Raw genomic sequence first — 19,153 nt, forward strand, 5'->3', positions numbered from 1 at the left:
CCTGAAATGGGACAAAGCCCATGAAGACAAGGGTAAACACACCAAGTTCCAGAAGATGTGGCTTGGACCATTTCAGATCTGTGAAAAGATAGGCCATTCGACCTTTATATTGCAAAACTTATCAGGGTTGAGAGATTCTCTCCCTGTTAATGGCCTTATATTGAAGAAATTCTTTAATTGAGGAGGTAACCCCTTCTCCTTTTAGTTTGATAGATTTTTTTTTTTTTAGTTTGTAGGATCATTAGGAAATAAAGTTGTAAAAGTATCTTCCATTTGACCTTTTGCTATGTTTGAAAAGTTACCCGACAGAAGTAGTATGAATATTTACTTTTAAAATAATAGAACTCTTAACCAAAAGGGATAATTTTTAGGAAATTAGGTATCATGGTATTTTGAAACCACAGTTCAAGTTTTGTGAACTCCTCTCAAAGTTTAGAAGTATTGTAAATCATTTTCTGTTTTCAAATTGGTCTCAAAAGGTTATCAATATCAAGATAGAAGCCAATCCAATTTCAGCATCTTCAACTCTTACCCTGTCATCCATTTACTCTTAAGGAGAAGATTGTTCATCCCATTCACTAAAGTTTATGATTACTCAGAGTGTAATTCTAAAATATCTGATATTAAAGATAAGAGGTCTTATTACAAGCCTGCTTACCATGTTCATAGGGAAATAGTTTAACCGACATTACCAATACTGCATACCAAAACAAGGTAATGGCTTGAAATTATAAGACAAGGGGTCTCATCACGAGCCAGCTTGTTCGGTTAGATTACTACCAGTGAATGGCATTGTCAATAGCTGGCCACCAAACCAGGACAATGGCTTTTTATCTTATCAATAACAGAAAAAGGAAATGAAATACAAAATATGAAAACATGTTTTGAATTCATTCTGTTAATCACACTCTTAATTGGATGGAACAATGGACAATAACATGGTTAAAAGGTATCCCTGTCGAAACTATAAACGTTTGCTGGCAGCAGAGGCTCTACCTATGACAGAGGAGTTCACTTTAAAAGCTGATTTGGAAAAGTTTTCTGTTTTATCATTATAAACCCATAGAGGCCTATTTAAAACTTAGAATGTATCTATTTTCTTTAAAAAGAGAGGAAGTTAGCAAAATAGTTTCATTTTACTCGGAATACATATATACCTAGTTATATTAGAATTTTCCCCTTTGGTTAGAACTCTATTGTGAAAAAGTTTTAAGTATTTCTGTGCTTTTCAGAGATAACTGGTTCTTCCAGCGAATCGCCAATTGTTGTGCCCTACAACAACCCCCCATTTCATATCATGTTTATTTACAAAATTTTTATATGAGATGGGTCCCTTTAGAAGTTAATTGGTATCAATATTGCATTATTTGAAAAAGGTCCGCAAACTAAATGAAGACATTATATAAAACCTTTTGAAGAACCCATTTTTGATCAAATAAAATAATCTTTTATCATTGCGATAAAGCGATCGCAAGATCGCATATCACAATGACATAGAAAACACAAATAAGTGACATATGGGTCCCCGCCGATGCGATATCGCTATCGGCTATCGACTATCGGCAATATATAATACATATCTTATGTGATGCCAATACCCCGATGCGATGCGATATCGCAATCGGCAATCGGCAGTATTTCATCCACATTGTTAAGGCGCCTGGGTAATGTATTCCGATGCGATGCAATATCGCAATCGGCAAATCGGCGGCAGGCTGTCAATATTATATATAATCCTCATTCTCCCGACGCGATGCGATATCGCTATCGGCAATCAGAGGTTTTGAATAGTGTCAATACAAAAGGTTTAAGGTTGCCCCGATGACCGATTGCGATAAAACACAGTTTTCGAAAAAGCCGTTAAATGAAGAGATATCATGATTTGTTTCATATTAAAGGCTTGATCCGTCCAACAATGATTCGCCTGTGCACAACCGCCAAAATGCCCACAACACGCTTAAATGAATCATTCGGCCGATTAACGATATAATGGGCATTTAAGATTGGCAGGTTTTAAACGGCCATTTAATGTGATCGTAAGTCCTAAAATCCTCCCAGGGATTGTGTCTGTGCCCATTTTAAAAGCTAATCCCTTTTTATGCATCTGTCAATAATTCTCATCACTTGCAAGTTTTCATTGCTATTTCTCTGTATTACGTATATTTGCGCCTCTGTGCAGAATTCATCCAAAGGAGAAAGCTCAAGCAAAATGGGGAAGAAATCCAAGAAGACCATAGGCGCTTCCACTATGCCAGCTGCAGGACAGGTTCTCACTGACAAGAAGAAAGGATTAATTTCGGATACAACATGTTCAAGTCTCGGCAGAACTACTTGGCAGGGTACCTACAACTTAATCGAAATTGAAGAACCTACGGTGAAAATAGTAGAAGCCACTGCTGATTCCACTCGGAAATCTGAGTGCACTCTTAAGGATTTAGCTGACTCCTTCCTTCACAGGATAGCAGCCAGGGAGCAAATTCTCCCATACATAGATGTAGTATGTTGGGCAATTGAAGAAATCCCAATCATGGACAGAACCTTCAGCACCAGGGATGGGAGGATTTTTCGGGTCGTTCAAAGCTGAGGACTTGAGGAAAATGAAGTTGAGTCCGAACCCATCCGGGATTGGAGACAAAATCCGGCCAAGCACAAACACGAATCTTCTGGTAAGTACTCAGTTGATTCCCTGACTTCTCCTTATTGCTACGCTGGAATAATGATGTGTAGATTGTGGGGATTGCATGACTCCTCTAACTTCACCATAGAGATGGTTCCTTTAATGGAAGCTGCAGTGAACAGTCAAATAATGGATTGGGCCACTATTCTCTCAGATAAACTAGCCAAAGCTGTTCTTGATTTTAGAAATCAGACTGTCATCTCTGAAAGGAAAATTCCCGCATTCTATTACAGTGCATATATTTTAGATAAATTATGTTTCAATTCTGAATTTCCCGTGCTCGGCTGGAGGTGGACGCCACAAGATCCCACGGCTATCCACATATACCATCAGAAATTATGGAAGTCCTCTTACAAGCACCATCTGTACCAAATCTGCAATGGCTTTATGTTGCCTATTTATTATTCTATTTTTGATAAACCCATTCCCAAGATTTCCTATCAAGCTTCGTTTGATTTAACAGCGGTAGGGAGTTGGTTTGGAGAAGAGAGATTTACCTACATAAGATTTTTCGGCAGCCAAGCCAACCCACATGTTCTCCCTTTGTACATACCAGATAAACTGCTAGCAAGAGAAATCGCTTACCAGATTACGGCTGAGAGTGTTACACAGACTCTCAAGAAAGAAAAGAAGAGGGGCTGGCCCTCTTTTCCCTTGAGGTGTGGTGTCTATACTCTGCATGATCTCAAACATGCAGAAAAGGAAGCCACAAAGATTCAATCCTTAACTCTGGCGACTATCCCAAATAGGCACTTTGATCCAAAGAAAGTTGCCTATAATGCACTAGAACAGGCCAAATTGACAAAATTTGAGCATAAAGAAGATATGTTTGACGACCTGTTCATTTCAGCCGAATCAATAGGTCAGGCTAAAGAATTCGCTAGAATGAAATATAATGATGAAGGGTTGACTGAGTTTAATAAACTTAGAGAACAGAGGTTGCAAACTCTGCCTCTAGATTTACTAGCAACAACCCCGACGACATCATCAAGCGAGCCTGGTCGGCAACAGTCAAAGGAACCTCCAGTTATAACAAAGGATCATAAGAAGGAACAGGAGGAAAGGCAGAGAAAAGAAAAAGAAGAAAGGCAGAAGAGAGCACAGGAGGAGAAACAGAGGAAAGAGAAAGATGAACAGCAAATGAAAGAGCACGAGGAAAGACAAAATAAGGAACAAGAGGAGCAACAGAAGAAAGAGCAGGAAGAAGTGCGGAAGGAGTCCCAAGCCGAAAAGAAAAAACAAATCACCATTGATGTCAATATAGATACTCGTATTGACCCCAAATTGCTCCAGGAATGGAAGCAATTTGACTCTATCATCAGTGGGTTGGAATGTTCCAAGGATACAGACACTTCCAAGACAAACGATACACAGGACATCACTTCACCTCAGGTTCTAAGTGGAACTAGCGGCCCACCCATTTCTAAGGATGTTGAGGTAATACCAAAAGACCCCTCCGACCAAATCATTCTCCAGGTAGAAGATATTCCTCCCCTGGATGTCTTCTACAGCCCAAGGCATAAAGCAGTGGTTAAACGACAAAGGAAAAGAAGAAGGATTGATCAACCTTCCCTTTTCCCAGAGCAAACTGTTACGGGCAGCGTGGTTTGGAAGGAGGAATTCGACCCCTCCGATGACCTGACAAAACTATCACAGTATGCGGGAGCCTATTCGGCAGCGACAATCGATAAGGCATCGGAGGTAAGTCTTCTACTGAAAACCAAGGATCAAGAAATTTTCGCATTACAGGCAGAATTGGCTGAGACAAAGCAGAAGGCAGAGCAGGCAGAGCAGCAATTGTTGACACAACAACAAGTGAACAATCAATTAACTCAGCAATTGCAGGCAGAAAAGCAAAGGATCGACCAAAGCGCGATCCAGAAATAGAAGGAATTATCAGAGGCATTGGCACAATTAAGGGCAGCAAACGAGCAAATGATGAAAACAAAGGATGAGCAAATCGCTCAATTGTCATCGCAGCTCGAAAAAATAAAGGGCGCTCCACAAGTGGCTGAATTCAGAGCAGAAGCATTACAAATAAACACTGCATTAATATCTCAAATTAGGCTTATGTGTCAACAAATCGCTCAGGCAGAGCCACTGTGTGAATTAACGACATCCATAAATCAGCAGGTAGAGAAGGCCAGAAATGAATTGGATCAAGCCGAAGAGATCATAACTGCATTTCTTGACTGGCAAGATTCTGAACAAGGGAGAGCAACAAATTTGCCCAGAATCTTAGAAACACATAAGGATATACTCTTCACAGAATGGCACTCTCAGATGATGAAAGCAGAGAGGGCAGCTTCAAGATGCAAATCAACTTCCAGCAACCAGGTTGAACTAGTTAACAACACTCTCTACTTATCAAATATGATTTCTCAATGTACACCAGGAAAGTTGACAACAACAAACACATTGGAGCAATCATGTTATCCTGATTTAGAGGAAAAGGGGAGATTAATCGCTGGGATTAACAGTTTAACCATGGAAGCATATTGGCTCTTCCTGGTAAAGCCGCATACACAGAGAGCCGCCCTTAAGTGCCTAACAGATGCGATCGGGTATATAATTCCCGATATTCAGGATGCCACCTATGCCGCCCAGCTCAGTTCGCGCCTCAACAAACCTCCTGAAGTAGAGCCAATGCTTGCGATAAGTCAGCTCAGATTTAAAGGCAAGCAGCCTACTTGATGAATCATGTCGCCGATTGCCAGATCGCTGAGGAAAATAGGATCAAGATTTATTGATACCGATTTAGTAGGATTTCAGTTTAATGGATATTTAGATTAATTTAGTATTTATAGACCCTTTCATTGTTTTGGAAAGGGTCGAAAAGTTTTGTACCAGACTTAAAGACTGAAGTTGGCACTATTGTGCTTCAGTCAATATTCTTTTATGAAACTGGACCAGTTGTTCTTAATTCAACAAGGAGGCTTTTTATGCAATTGTGCACTATTGTCTTTGTTGAGAATGTTTCTGCGTTGAAGGAAGAATTACAAGTAGCGATTGATATCGGGAGTGTCAAAGCAGCTCATATGGTATTTCTATCTATGTCTGAATTCATTCCTGTTATGTGAATTGTTATGTGATTATTCTTGCTATTATTGATTATATGCATGCGCTGTGACAACAGATCTATATTCATTCCACTATTGGATGTTTTATGACGTGTTTCTTTTTAATCATGTATATGTCAATGATATAAATGATAAGTGTGGTAATATCGCTTTAATCGCTTTGCTTAACTATTTAAGCAGAGTAATCATGAATGAAATAATGTCTATGTCTGTTAAATAGAGTCATCTATATGCCTGTTTATAGACACAGATCATCAAGCGCTACACTTTAAAGATCAATAAGTCCCCGGGATAGATCATAGTTTATGTATTCTTGTTAATAGTTTTAGTTATTCACTCACCGTTAGCTTAGTCTATAAATCATCCACTCATCCCGTTTATCCATTTTTTGGGAAACTGGTCCCATTATCCCCAGTCGGAGCCACTATTCCAAACGGAAAAGGAGCTGTACTAAGGTCCGGACCGGGTGGTTATCCCCGATGTTGATGCAGCGATTTTCGAGGCATCAACAGTACCATAAATTCTTTTATTGTTATTGCTTTCTATATAATTCATTTGGTCATAAGGAAATTACTTGCAGTGATATTCACCAGTTTTTGCACCAAGCCTTGCACCAAATCTATCACCAAGTGTTGCACCAGGGTTTGCATGAGGTTTTGCACCAAGTTTTGTGCCAAGTCTTGCACCATTCTTTGCACCAAGTTTTGTGCCAAGCTTTGCATCAAGTTTGAAACCTAATTTTTATTTCACCTACTTTTTCATCCTATATTACATCCACTTTTTTGCGCCTACACGTGCATCAAATTTTGCATCATTTTTTGCATCCATTTTTGCATCCTCTTTTGCATTCCCTTTTGCACCAAGTTTTGCATCAAGGTTTGTGTCTAGTTTTGAATCTACTTTTGTTACATCTAATTTTGCATCTTGTTTTGCGTCCACATTTGCATCCTCTTTTGCATCCATTATTGTGTCCACTATTGCATCCACTTTTGTTGTGCCACAATTTGCGCCTAGTTTGGCACCTACCTTTGCACCCACTTTTTCTTCTAACTTTGCATCCACATTTGCATCTATGTTTGCATCAAAATTTTCATCTATTTTTGCATCCCTTTTTAATCCACTTTTGCGTCAAGTTTTACATCGAGTTTTAAGTCTCATTTTGCATATACCTTTGCATCAACTTTTGTTGCATCCACTTTTTCACCCAATGTTGCACCCATGCTTATGTCCACTTTTGTATCCCTTTTTTCATTTTTTTTTTTTTTCGCATCAAAGTTTGCTTCTTTTTTTGTGTCTATCATTGCATCCACTTTTGTTGTGCCACAATTGTGCCATGTTTTATACCTACTGTTGAACCCATGTTTGCTTCCCACATCCAAATTTGCATCAAATATTGCATCTCATTTTGCATCCACTTTTATGTCGGGTTTATGCATCAAGTTTTGTATCTTGTTTTGTATCCACTTTTGCATCTACTTCTATTGCATCCATTTTTGTGTCTACTATTGCACCCACATTTTCATCCCTTTTTTCATCTTGTTTTTCGTCCAAGTTTGCATCTTCTTTTGTTGTATCCACTTTTGCATCCACATTTGTTGAGCCACAATTTGTGTCATGTTTTGCATCTACCATTGCACCCACATTTACTTCCACTTTTGCATCCACATTTGTATCCTCTTTTGTGTCCAAGTTTTCATTGAATATTGTGTATGTTTTGTGTCCCCTTTTGCATCTCCAACACAATATTCAAGACTAGCCTCATTGTGGCATAATATTGTGTATGGAAAGTTATAACTCATCCAACACAAGGAAGACTTCCTCCTTGGCCTCATTGTGATCCAACAATACACTACCCAATAAAATTTTCAAATGCTAGTAGATATCAACAATATACATGTATTAGTTGTATCTTCCTCTGGTGTGTGTTATGTTAAGCACCCAATATGCTACCTCTCCAGCCACTTCGATATCTATCAAACATATCTGATTTCCTACAATGTCATGTTTCACTGCCATTATTTTTCATGAATATTCAGTGAGTGGATGCAATACAGATATGTTGAAGTTTAAGCTTTCTCTTGGGCTCAAAGGCTTCCTTGTTTTATGTAGTGGGCCACTTGTCGGCTTTGAATGCATCGATGATGCATTGTAAGATTGAATCATTGATGACACAAACTTCCTAAAATATGAATGTTTTCTCAATAGATGAAAGTGAAGGGTAGTGGAAGACAAGGAGGAGAGGAACTTGGGAGATGAGGGATTTTATCAAGGATGGATACAAAGAAGAACTAAAAGGAGAAATATTGTTCCTAACTTGAAAAATATATCCAAAGCGAAGGAGAAACCCAACCAAACCCAACTATAACAGTTTAAGTGATGAGTTGAGAGTTAATGTGACAAAAAATAAAAGAGAAAACAATGTAACCAATGCCTGGGGGATGCAATGGGAGAGAACACCATAAATAAAGGAAATAACAAAGGGTAGAAAATTATTCACTATACAGAGTTAAAGTAGTATCCCTAGAGGAAACCTCCTATGGAATTATTGTAGTTTAATAATAATAGCCCATGAATGGTAATAATTGACCACATTACAAGGCCCTGTAGCCTAAATTAACATCTGCCTCATGCAAATTATGACTAGTTCTTAGAGAAATTGCCACACCTACAAATTACGAGTGCTCTACAGAGGCATGTAGGCTAAGAATGAAACCAAAGATGGATTTAGAAATACATACCCAAATATCATAACAACTATTAATTTCAACTTACTTGCAACCATTAAACCAATACTAGTTCCAGAGGGATCTGGCACCAAATTGGAGTGTTGCCAAATGATGCTCCATGCAACTTCATGATGGCTTGTTAATGACATTGGGGAGGGTGCATGGCCACATCCTCATCTGTGAGTGCTTGATGGGATGATGGCCATGCACTCCCCAACCTAGCATGTCTTAGTCATTCCATCGAGGGGAGATTCAGATTTGTAAGTATGACATTTCAAAACTTTATATTTAAATTTAGTTAATAAATATATAATAACCTAATACTTACAATAAACTATTTTTCTAAGCATGTGCAGAATCCCTCTCTATATATACTCTATGATATGCATATTACATTAGAAAATTAAATAAAAATAATAAAAAAATTCCCTTTACATGTATGCAGTGATATGAATTATGAGGATTATAATAAAACACTTATGAGCGGTTGGAAGACTACCACTCATGTATCACATTAACATACTTAGCAACAAGTATAAAGAGGAGGGGCAACTCCCCGTAATGTGAGTCTGCCCGACAATATATTAAGAATATCAGTTTTACAATGTACAAGTGTGCCTTGCCAAACCAAGTCTACACTTAGCAAAATATTACAACCGTGAGGCAACCCTGCCTTTTACAATACATGTGCACCCTTGCACAAAGAGAAGTGCTCACCCAAGCCACTTAAATCCTCTTCACCAAGTCCTGCACAAAACTGCACATCCACCGCACCTCGGGCACACCTTGCCCACTCTTCGACCGACTCAAGATCACCTCAAGATCACCTTCAAGTGCACCCTCAAGAGGAGCGCATGAGAAATGCGTAGCTCCTCTTATTTTTGCGCACTATTCACTTGTCTCTTGATCTTATGCGTAGAAGAGATGTGAAGTTCGAACTTTGGTATCAGAGCAAGGTTTGCTCGTGAAAGGTTTGAAGTTGATGACAGGTGATATTGAGACTTGAACAAGGTTCAGATGTTGAAGCATTTGAAGGTAGTTTCAAGACTCGGTTTGATCAGGGTTGCTCGTGACAGGGGAAGCAGGTTTAGCAGAGGTGAAGCCTAGTGCTTGGACCAAGCTAAACGACAAGGCATGGCAAGTTTGGGAGAAGGTGAAGGGAAGCTCTTGCTTACCTTTTACAGGTTGAAGAGGTTGAAAGAAGAGAATCCCCTGATCTGGAAAGAACTTGTAGTCTTGGAGAAGACTGTTGAAAACGAACTTCTTCAACTTGGTTGGACAATGGAGCAAGATGAAGTTGCTGATTGTGCTAACCAGGAAGAGGAAGCCATGATGATTGAAGGTATTGCAGACATGATCATGATGGAGGATGAACTTGAGGATGATCAAGTTGGACCAGGATCGTGCAGTTTGCGGACATGGATGAATGAGGAAGAGCCTCATGATGATGAAGTAAGTATTAATACTTGTGTTTCATTTGGGCATTTGGTGGATGGACCGTATGCAGGGAAGGGCAAAGCCAGTTTGCCTATGCTAGGGAGGATCTTACCATGGATGACTATGATGAGACCTTGTATGGAGGAACAAGGATTGTCGATTGTTGCAGGACTTGTTGGGGTTGTTTGTGACCTTATGGTAGAAGGTGCAAAGGCCCTTGACAAGGGAGGAACTTGATGATCGTTGTGGAGGATTGGGTCATGCTTTAGCCATATGGAGATTTGGCTAAGTGCCCGGCATGACTCATGGACAGTTGAAGAGGGCACACACTTGTGATGATTGGGTGGACTTCTCATGGCCGAGACCAAGAGCAAGTCTTGGTGGACACTTTGGTGGAGGAGCTATGATGGAAGGGACTCATAATGATGATGATATGGTTGGGTGACCGAGTTCACTAAACCGAAGATTGAAGACTTGGATGAGGATGACCGATGGTTGTGATGAGTCTACTTGGTTGGACTACATGGACAACTTAGTCATGGACATCAGGTTGGAGGCATGGAGCATTCCTACTACATGGAGAGCTGAGGCATCTTGCAGGGACCTTTGGGCCGAGACTTGTATGCTTGCTGGATGTTGGTTGGGGATGGTTTATGGAGCTCATGATGACATGAGATTGTTGTGACTTTTAGGAACTTCATACATGGTGGACTTAGAGGATTTGATGCAATGAGGAGCTGAGGTCAAGGGACTTTGATGCAGTATGGGATGCATACTTTCAAGGTACATGTATGGGCATGGCTTGGAAGAGTGACTTGATGTAGAGGATCGATATGAGACACTTTGGAGTGATGGAGTTACAACGATGATGATGATGATGCCTTAATTTGGGCATGGGTTGAGCCGAGACTCAACTACTTTTGGCACATGGGAGCTGATTGAGCAACACATGAAAACAAGTTAAGAAGCATATAAGTGTGAGAGCATGAGAGCTCATTTGAAAGCATTCACTCTTCACATCTTCGCATAAGACAAGAAGGAAGTGCGCAGTTAAAGAGGGAACTGCGCATATCTCATGCGCATTGCCTTAAGGAGGACTGTACGCTTGGTGAAGTCTTGTGATCAGGTCGAAGGTTGGGCAAGTGTGCCCGGGGTGGATTCTAAGGTGCAGTTCTTGGTGTAAGACTTGGCAAGGATTCTTGGTGGCTCGGGTGAGCACCGTCCTTTGTGCAAGAGATGCACAAGATGTTGTAAAGGCATGGTTTCCTCTCTTTGTATTATTCGGTTAAGTGCGAGACTTGGTTCGGCCAAGACACACTTGCATTGTAAACTGATATTCTTAATAAAATTGTCGGGCAGACTCACATTACGGGGAGTTGCCCCTCCCCATTATACTTGTTGCAATTGTTGTTGTTCTTGGTATAATTGCATGATGATAATGAATGAGTATGGGCTTCATTAAGTATAAAGGATAATTATGTTTACTTGGTTGCAAAACACAAGCTAAGTAATGTTAATGTGAAAGTAGGCGTAGTCCACGAATGTTAGTATTGGTGAAAAGAAAGCGTTCGGTGGTGCCGCACCTTGCTACAAGCGGTTGGAAGACTACAGTAGGTGTAGGGGCGTGTAGGAGCTGTCACTTCCTGGGCGTGACAGCTTTCACCACCTGTCATGCCCCTACACCTGCGGTAGTCTTTCAACCGCTTGTAGCAAGGTGCGGCACCACCGAATGCTTTCTTTTCACCAATACTAACATTCATGGACTACGCCTACTTTCACATTAACATACTTAGGTTGTGTTTCACAACTAAGTAAAAAGCAATTATCCTTTATACTTAATGAAGCCCATACTCATTCATTATCATCATGCAATTATACCAAGAACAATAACAATTGCAACAAGTATAAAGGGGAGGGGCAACTCCCCGTAATGTGAGTCTGCCCGACAATATATTAAGAATATCAGTTTTACAATGTACAAGTGTGCCTTGCCAAACCAAGTCTACACTTAGCCAAATATTACAACCGTGAGGCAACCCTGCCTTTTACAATACATGTGCACCCTTGCACAAAGAGAAGTGCTCACCCTAGCCACTTAAATCCTCTTCACCAAGTCCTGCACAAAACTGCACAACCACCGCACCTCGGGCACACCTTGCCCACTCTTCGACCGACTCAAGATCACCTTCAAGTGCACCCTCAAGAGGAGCGCATGAGATATGCGTAGCTCCTCTTATTTCTGCGCACTATTCACTTGTCTCTTGATCTTATGCGTAGAATAGATGTGAAGTTGATTGTTGGAATGAGCTCTCAAAGCTCCCATACTTATACACAAACTTGCGTGGGTTTACAAGGGGTGTGCAGCCCCTTGGCCGACCCCCAAAACCACCATCCATGCGCCCATAAGCCTTATGTACAAGTCGGCTTGTACACTTCTTACCATTGCATATATATGTAGCACACTTCAACACTTAGTCGCATAAGTGTTTGCATATCGTCGCATATAACGTCGCATTCCGTCGCACATTTTTCCGCGCCCTGTCGCACATTTTGTCCGCGCGCCCGTGCGCTCGTCCGCGTGCCTGCCCCCGTGCACGACTCACCGGTGCCCATCGCACTAATCTCCCGAAGGCCTTACATCCTCCTCCACCTAAAATCGTTGTCGTCCTCGACAACATACCATCTCGGTAGCCATCCACCAAGATCATCATCATCCATGATGTTGACTCCTCCACACAAAGCAAACATCCTTGCAACATATGTAGAGCCTCATCTCCATCATGCCTCGACTTAGTGACCAACTGCCACCAAGCTCACCATACCAAGGTATGCACCTCAACGGTATGCTCTCCATCAGATATCATCTCGATCCATGATCATAGACCCCTCTGCCACAATCTCCACTGCAACATCTCGTGTCGACCTCATCATGTGTCTCCATGTGAACCTTTGCCATGATACTCCAGCGCGATGCCAACATATCTCTGCACACTTCTGGACCTCATGTCTGAACTAGTTGGGTAGCTAATCCAACCATCACGCTCATTCCATGAGAGTGAACATCCTCATGTCATCATCAGCTATTCCTCAAACATCTGCCACATCCTTGACTCCTCAAGAATCCATCTCCATAATCCATGCTTAGGTCCATGGAAACTCCATCCATCTCATTTGCAACATGTCATGATGCTTGATGCCAAGCCATCCCTACACCATCAGTCATACCTGCTCAAACATGTTTAAGGACTCACTGCCATGAACAGCTAACAATGAGCCCCATCTTCTTCATCCATCTAAGAAGATGTAGAGGGAGTAGAGCCTGAAGGCTCTCCCTCACTAATTAATTCGATCCACCTATCAGGATCTTCAATCTCCATCCTTTGTAGATAAGCAACCCGGTCTTCCTTCTGGACATCCGGTCTCACATATACCTCATCATCATCATCATCATCTTCCTCCACCAACTCTAGCCTTCTTGTCAAATCCAAGATGCTATCTGAAAGTGTCTTGATGACCAATGACTGCTCCACAAGCTTTGTCTCAACATTAGACAACCGCTTGTTCACCTTATCCTTATCCTCCATTTGCATCACTCCCAATTTACAATCAAGCCTTGTCACACCAATGGTTGGAACACCAATGGGTACATCTTCCTTCCATCATAAATGTAGAGCTTCTTCAAATGTGGAACGATCATAGCATCAAATTGTTTCATGAACTCCATCCCCAATACAGCTTCATAGTCATCAATCCGCACTATAGTGAATTCCACCTTCCCGGTCCATTCACCAAGTGTAGTGTCCACCCTTTCAGCTATACCAAGAATCTCAATAGGAGGAGAATTCGTTGTCTTCATTTGTGCCTTTGCCGGTACAAACTTCAACCCAATTCTTCTCGCAGTATCTTCACCCATGAAGTTGTGAGAAGCCCCACTATCCACCATAGTGAGCACATCAGCACCTCCAATCTTCATTCGAACATACTCCAACTTGTTCCTTTCAGGATCTCTTCTAGAGGCCACTTCCGTAGTAGCAGAAGCACCAAGTATCTGCACCATCCCCACATAAGCATCTTCATTCTTTCCATTAGACTGTGCAATAGCGGCCACCTTTGGTTTAGAGGGACAATTCTTCACCATGTGTGGTTCTACACATATCCAACACTTCAAAGGTTTCTTCATCTTCGAACCATCATCCGATTTCGAAGCATCATCCTTCTTCTTTTCTTTTGGCTTGTCGGACTTCTTTTTCTCATCAGAAGTCTCATCATAATGATCCACCAACCTATCAACCGCAGCAAAAACCTCCTCAAGTGTCCTAATCTTCTACCTCTTCACCTCATTGCGTGCCCAAGGCTTCAACCCAATAATGAAGTTGAACACCTTGTCCCTCTCCGCCATGTCGGGAAGTTCCAGAGCTGCACTTGCAAACTCTCGCTGATATGCTTGTAGGCTTCCGGTTTGCTTGATGTACTTAATCTTCATCCTTGCTTCCCACGTTTCATCCTGAGGACTGAAATGGGTCTGCAAAGCCTTCTTCATGTCATCCCACGAAGTGATGTCATCAGCACTGCCATTGACAATTTGATCCACCCTCCTTCGCCACCACATCTTAGCATCATTTGTTAAGAACTGAGCAACCACCTTGACTTGTGTCTCACCATCAGATAGACTCAACCGTTCCAAGTACTGCTCCATGTCCCATAGAAAGTTACCAAGAGTCTTTGCATTCCTTGTGCCATCATAAGATTCCGGTTCCTTGACCTTCACATGAGGCACTCCTCCACCTGAGTTATGCCTCACGGCCTTCTTCAACACCGCGATCTCATCCTTGGCTTCATCAAGAGATTTGTTTACCCTGTCAAGAGATCCCTTCAAGTTCACGATCTCTGCAAGACCCTGATCCCTTGCTTCTTCGACCTCTTTGACCCTTATCTCGAGTTGTGTACACATAAGATCAATGTACTCATGCTGTGTTCGGAGCTCATCAAGTTCTTCCCTTAGCTTCGAGCTGGCCTCTCGCTCCTTAGTGAGCAAGTCCTCCCTCGTATCCCAGGAAGACTCCATGGCTTCCATCCTCTGCAGTATTCTTTCCATAAGTGATAAAGTCCCGGCTTCATGGCTAGACCCAACATGAGACCCGACTGCTATCTCTAACAGCTTCTTCTTCCTTTGTGATCTAGTCTCCACCATCCAACACCCGAACCTGTTCAAGCTCTGATACCAACTGTCACGCCCCCAATTCTTTTTTCCTTAAATTGGCCGGGTGCGGCACCGCCTAAGTTAACAACTTTGTTCACCGTTAATTAACTTTACGAACTACGCCTTTAACAATTCATAATAACATGAATTACATATTATCAACGTGCGGAAACCATTAATAATACAAGCATAATAATAACCCAACAAGAATATACAAGATATAATCTTTGTTTTATTATATAGGACAAATTTTACAATGACCGGGAGCCCCGCTCCACCGGCGTTCATAAACAAAGCGGGCGCCCGCTCGTGCAAGAGCGCACGACGGTCTCCCTCAACTTTAACCGAATATAGAATACAACATACACAAGTTCTTTCGTTGAACGGGCGAGCGCACCCGTGCACGACCCGTGCCCAACCCAAACCAAACTTCCGTGTATACCTTAGCGGGTGGGCGCCCTTGCGCACCACTGTTTCACACTACAACCGCGCTGCACAACTCCGTCGCCCGGCTCGGCGGGCACATACCTTATGCGACCTGCGGTAGAGTCTTCTTCGCACTTCTTGTGCGCACTCCTCACTTGTGCGAAGAAGCGATGCGAAGATGTGTTGTCCAAATGAGCGCACGCACCATGTGTTTATACGCTCTCCAAAAGGGTGTCGACCTCCGCTCGACCGACCTTCCAACTTGTAACATTAACGCCCAACCAACATGTCTTTATCGTCGGCTCGCCCAATGCATAACTTATCTCTTGGTCGGCTTCATATGTGGAGCGAGCTGCCAACTCGCCCTATAACTGTGTGGACACTCTCCCATATCCGCGCGCACGTTATGATTGCGCCTTCGCATGTTTGAGCGCTCGCACTTCATGACTTAGTCGCTTTTCGTAACGGAGGGAGAGCGCGCCCGTGCCCAAGAACGCAGGGCGTTACATCCTCCCCCACTGGAAATCGTTGTCGTCCTGCTTTGCTGATGGAGGTGTTGATGTATGGAGGTGCTGATGTATGTATTGTAAAAGGCAGGAAGTGTATGGAGGTGCTGATGTGCTCACTATGGTGGATAGTGGGGCTTCTCACAACTTCATGGGCGAAGATACTGCGAGAAGAATTGGGCTGAAATTTGTACCGGCAAAGGCACAAATGAAGACAGTGAATTCTCCTCCTATTGAGATTCTTGGTATAGCCGAGAGGGTGGACACTACACTTGGTGAATGGACCGGGAAGGTGGACTTCACTATAGTGCGGATTGATGACTATGAGGCTGTATTGGGGATGGAGTTCATGAAACAATTTGATGCTATGATCGTTCCACATTGAAGAAGCTCTACATTTATGATGGAAGGGAAGATGTACCCATTGGTGTGCCAACCATTGGTGTGACAAGGCCTGATTGTAAATTAGGAGTGATGCAAATGGAGGATAAGGAGAAGGTGAACAAGCGGTTGTCTAGTGTTGAGACAAAGATTGTGGAGCAGTCATTGGTCATCAAGACACTTTCAGATAGCATCTTGGATTTGAAAAGAAGGCTAGAGTTGGTGGAGGATGATAATGATGATGAGGAGGTATATGTGAGACCGGATGTCCAGAAGGAAGACCGGGTTGCTTATCTACAAAGGATGGAGATTGAGGATCCTAATAGATGGATCGAGTTGATCAGTGAGGGAGAGCCTTCAGGCTCTACTTCCTCTACATCTTCTTAGATGGATGAAGAAGATGGGGCTCATTGTTAGCTGCTCATGGCAGTGAGTCCTTAAACATGTTTGAGCAGGTATGATTGATGGTGCAGGGATGGCTTGGCATCAAGCATCATGACATGTTGCAGATGAGATGGATGGAGTTTCCATGGACCTGAGCATGGATTATGGAGATGGATTCTTGAGGAGTCAAGGATGTGGCAGATGTTTGAGGAACAACTGATGATGACATGAGGATGTTCACTCTCATGGAATGAGCGTGATGGTTGGATTAGCTACCCAACTAGTTCAGACATGAGGTCCGGAAGTGTGCAGAGATATGTTGGCATCGTGCTGGAGTATCATGGCAGAGGTTCACATGGAGACACATGATGAGGTCGACACGAGATGTTGCAGTGGAGATTGTGGCAGAGGGGTCGATGATCATGGATCGAGATGATATCTGATGGAGAGCATACCGTTGAGGTGCATACCTTGGTATGGTGAGCTTGGTGGCAGTTGGTCACTAAGTCGAGGCATGATGGAGATGAGGCTCTACATATGTTGCAAGGATGTTTGCTTTGTGTGGAGGAGTCAACATCATGGATGATGATGATCTTGGTGGATGGCTACCGGGATGGTATGTTGTCGAGGACGACAACGATTTCAGGTGGAGGAGGATGTAAGGCCTTCGGGAGATTAGTGCGACGGGCACCGGCGAGTCGTGCACGCGAACGAGCGCACGGGCGCATGGACAAAATGTGCGATGGGGCGCAGACAAAATGTGTGACGGAATGCGACGATATGCGACGATATGCAAACACTTATGCGACTAAGTGTTGAAGCGTGCTACATATATATGCGATGGTAAGAAGTGTACAAGCCGACTTGTACATAAGGCTTATGGGCGCATGGATGGTGGTTTTGGGGGTTGGCCAAGGGGCTGCACACCCCTTGTAAACCCACACAAGTTTGTGTATAAGTATGGGAGCTTTGAGAGCTGATTCCAACAATCAACTTCACATCTCTTCTACGCATAAGATCAAGAGACAAGTGAATAGTGCGCAGAAATAAGAGGAGCTGCGCATATCTCATGCGCTCCTCTTGAGGGTGCACTTAAAGGTGTTCTTGAGGTGATCTTAAGTCGGTCGAAGAGTGGGCAAGGTGTGCCCGAGGTGCGGTGGATGTGCAGATTTGTGCAGGACTTGGTGAAGAGGATTTAAGTGGCTCGGGTGAGCACTTCTCTTTGTGCAAGGGTGCACATGTATTGTAAAAGGCAGGGTTGCCTCACGGTTGTAATATTTGGCTAAGTGTAGACTTGGTTTGGCAAGGCACACTTGTACATTGTAAAACTGATATTCTTAATATATTGTCAGGCAAACTCACATTACGGGGAGTTGCCCCTCCCCTTTATACTTGTTGCAATTGTTATTGTTCTTGGTATAATTGCATGATGATAATGAATGAGTATGGGCTTCATTAAGTATAAAGGATAATTGCATTTTACTTAGTTGCGAAACACAAGCTAAGTATGTTAATGTGAAAGTAGGCGTAGTCCACGAATGTTAGTATTGGTGAAAAGAAAGCGTTCGGTGGTGCTGCACCTTGCTACAAGCGGTTGGAAGACTACCGTAGGTGTAGGGGCATGACAGGTATGGATCACAGAAGCCTCAATTCAACAAATAAAATTAATAATAAGATTTTTTTATAGATAGAGATGTGGAATTTATAGATAATATAAATAAAATTATAAAGAACAAGAATATGTCCATCTTAATTACAAATCTATTAAGTATAGAGAAGTATCACATTTTTTGACATTTTTTCAAATTTCACTTAAAATGAGTTTGCATCTTGAGATATTGGATCCCTCTCGGCATTTGATAAAACCAACAAAGATCTATCTTAACTCCAAATCTCTCAAGTGTCAAGAGAGAGCAAATCTCTCAAGGTGCAAATTTTTTGTTACATTTTGCACTAAAAAAGAGGTTTACATCACTAGAAATTCAATCCTTCTCTATGCTTGGTAGATTCAGAGTAATGATAAATATTTTAATCAATACAATCTCCTTTTGTATTTTACAAATTAGAATAACTTAAATTAAAATTAATTTTACACTCTACTTCTATATTTTAGAAAAATAGAATATACCTTCAACCTAAATTAATATATATTTTTGTATTTTAGAGAATGAGAACCTAAATTAATATAGATTTTAGCTTTTACAAACTTTATGGTATGAAAAATCACGTGGACATCAAAATTAAATATTAATATAATCTAGAATATATTTTTAAGAGAATGATTTCTTTGGATTAATCACAACAATATTTTTAGGGTCAACCTTTGGAACTCATCA

Source organism: Pinus tabuliformis, chromosome 2_2 (assembly GCF_031772625.1).
Source record: "Pinus tabuliformis cultivar Carrire ecotype Pingquan chromosome 2_2, CPIR1, whole genome shotgun sequence".
NCBI lineage: Eukaryota > Viridiplantae > Streptophyta > Pinopsida > Pinales > Pinaceae > Pinus > Pinus tabuliformis.